This window comes from Oryctolagus cuniculus, chromosome 6 (assembly GCF_051225735.1).
Source record: "Oryctolagus cuniculus isolate XC-2025 breed Fujian yellow rabbit chromosome 6, ASM5122573v1, whole genome shotgun sequence".
In the NCBI taxonomy this organism is placed as follows: Eukaryota; Metazoa; Chordata; class Mammalia; order Lagomorpha; family Leporidae; genus Oryctolagus; species Oryctolagus cuniculus.
Window position 1 is genome coordinate 127,331,566 of NC_142872.1, and position 2,993 is coordinate 127,334,558.

General features: G+C 53.8%; 1 long non-coding RNA gene across 1 annotated transcript; it reads left to right on the plus strand.

The window, feature by feature from the left end:
* Positions 1-916: 916 nt before the first annotated feature.
* LOC103348102 (uncharacterized) lies at positions 917-2,777 on the plus strand. The gene is made up of 3 exons (XR_516540.5): positions 917-1,060; positions 1,821-1,892; positions 2,321-2,777. It is a non-coding gene; the product is annotated as an uncharacterized LOC103348102 (long non-coding RNA).
* The last annotated feature ends 216 nt before the right edge of the window (positions 2,778-2,993 follow it).

Consider the following 2,993-nt stretch of genomic DNA (forward strand, 5'->3'; position numbering starts at 1 on the left):
GGCCAAGGTTGGAGGTAGGGGTGTGCTTGGTCCCAGAGAAGCAGCAGCCAGGTGGGGGCGTGCAGGAGAAGGGACGGACAGGAGCTGAGTCAGCCAGGTCAGGCCGGGGTAAACAGGACCCCTCGGCCAGTGGGGCACTCTGGCTTTCTCTGAGCATGATGGGAAGGCGCTGAGCAGTCACAGCGAGGAGCGACCAGAGACGGCTCAGGAGCTGAGTGCCGAGCTGGGAACAGACTGTGGAAGGGTGACCGCAGAGGCCAGGAGACCAGCGAGGAGGTGCTGCCCAAGCCCACGCGAGAGAGGAGGGCGGCGTGGAGAGCGTGGCGGTGGGAAATCCAGGAAAAGCTGCGGTCAGATTCCGATCTGTTTTGGAGGTGGAGCTAAAGTGATTTATTGAAAGTGGCTATAAGAGAAGAAGAGGCAGGGTGAGGGCTCTAGGGTTTCCTCCTGAGCCGGCTGGAAGCTTGAGTTGCCGGTTCCCTGGGAGATGCAGCCTGGAGGAGGAACAGTCTGGAGGGATGGAGACGGCAGAGGGAAGACTGGGAGCGAGGGACTTGCTTTGCGCCTTGTCAGGTGGTGATGCTGCACTGTCAGTTGGAATTTAGGAAAGACATCCAGGCTTGGAATGCAAATTTGGGAGGCTTCAGTATAAAGGTGGTGTTTACAACCTTAAGGCTGGATGAGATCACCAGGAAGTGAAGAAGATAGAGAGGTCAAGGGAGGACATTAGGACTGGGGCCTCCGGAAGTGAGGGAGGGAGCCAGGGAGCCCGCGCTCACCGGGCCACGCCTCTTACTGTGCGTGTTTGTCTCCCCCTACTGGAGAGCTGCGGCAGATCTCAGTGCCTGGCGGAGCCCTTCTGGCAGTGCTTGTGGGAGGGAGGGGCGGGGCACGGGGAGGGGGAGGGGAAGGAAGGGTAGGTCTGGAGCTCTGGGGTGTGTCTGAGGAAGGCTGCTGGAACTGCCTGGGGAACATGGCTGGCAGCGAGGGCAGAAGGTGCCTGCAGGCTGAGCTGTTGAACAGATTATCTACAAAACTATTTACGGTCCCTATCACGATGGTGAGATTTATGGGGAAGGGAGAGTGGGAACCAGAAGACAAGGTCCTCAAGGACAGAAGGGGAATGGGTGGGCAGTGTGGTGCTGACAGCAAAGGCTCCCAGCAGCACGGTGGTCAAACGGTCCAGGTGTCCAGAACGCGTGGTTGCAGGTGCGTGGGATAAGGAACTAAAGTGGCAAATAGGGGGTCCCGTGTGCATCCTTCCCTAAAACAGCAAATAAGGTGGTCCCTATGGGAGAGCCAGGTTGTAGTTAAGAAAGGAAAGGAGCTTTTTACAAAACATGGTAGAGAATACAAAAGAATGGGATCCTAAATAAATAAGAACACAGGAAAAATGGCTTTGCATGGTAATCCACTGTGAAAGGAAGATTTAGGAAGAAGATCGCACGGAATATTGTGGAGATTACAGTCTAAGATGCTACGAGCTCTTGCATCTTGACCAGAGGCCAGACAGAGAAGGGGTTGACAGAGAAGGGAGGCATGCTGGGATTATCCATGTTACCGAGTCTGGCCGGCAGACACCAGGCGTTCGGCTGCTGCTGAGCCCCTAATAACAAGAGCAGACTGTGGCTTCTGCTCACACCATACCCCTGGAGACAATCAAACGGGGCCCGGGATGCAGGCTCCCGTGGAATGACCGCAAGAAGTCCAGTTACCGTGATTGGGGTGGGGAGTCAAGGTGGTTGTGCAATTTGGGCAAAATGTCCAGAGCGGGCTCTGCTAGGCAGGTCTAACCCTTGGTCTCTATGCATTGCCTGCAGTGCTGTGCACACCTGGATTCTCTGACCGTAGACTGATGGATTGGTTGACTGCTATGGGGTTGTAACCACCAGGTGAGTGATAACCAGACCAGGAGTTACAAGGCAGTGTTCCGGGACCCCGACCTCTCAGCATCTCAGGGAACTCTGGCCAGGTGGCCGGGTAACTGCTGAACGGTCCCAGCAGTGCAGTCTTGTGCTCTCTCTCTCTCTCTCTCTCTCTCTCTCTCTCTCTCCTCCCTTGTTCTTGCTCTGTTACTTTCCACAACTCAGAGTCCAAGCCTGGATTCTTCATTAGCACTTTCGCTTTGTCTCACCAACTTCCCCCATCAAGGTTGTAAAGAGAGAAACTAAAAGCAAACAGTGGGCAGGGCTCCGAGACCTCAATCTGCTTTTGGCCTTGGCACAATCTAGCTGCGTGACCTTGGACAAGCTATTTGATTTCTTGGGGCTTTTATTTGCTCAAAAGAAGAGGCTAAGGTGGTTTGCACACTATATTCCAGGAACCTCTGCGATCTGCAGACATGCTTCCGGGACAGCTTAGGAAGGCTGACGGGCGCCCAATCGCAGCTGCAATCAACAGAGCACCTAAGGTTTTATGACAACAGGCGTAAGACTGAGAGTTCATTGAATGGAGTTCTGGGTTCCTGGCTACAACCTGGCCCCGTCCTGCCCACTGCAGTCATTTGCAGTCCTGGCTGCTTCACTTCGAATCTACCTCCCAGCTAAGGGCCTGGAAAAGCATTGGAAAATGGCCCAAGTGCTTGGGCCCCTGCACCCACGTGAGTGACCCGGAAGAAGCTCCTGGCTCCTGTCCCCAGATTCACCCAGCTCCGGTCATTGTGGCCATTTGGGGAGTGAACCAGCGGATGGAAGACCTCTCTCTCTCTCTGTCTCTCCCTCTCTTTGTCTGTAACTCTGTCTCTCAAGTAAATATATAAATTAAAAAAAAAAAAAAAAGACTGTTGGGAGTTCTGCTGCTAAAAGGGCCAGTTGACCTCTAAGATTCTTTTCTGTATCAGTTAAGAATTTTGCTACACAGCATGAAAGGAGTTTCCAGCAGCTTTAAGGAGAGAGTAGTCTGTTTTCCTCTCATGGGAAAGAAATCAGAGTTCGGAATTGGGATGGCCGCCCCACAGCATCCACGGGGACCTTGGCTTCCTTCTTTCTTCCTGA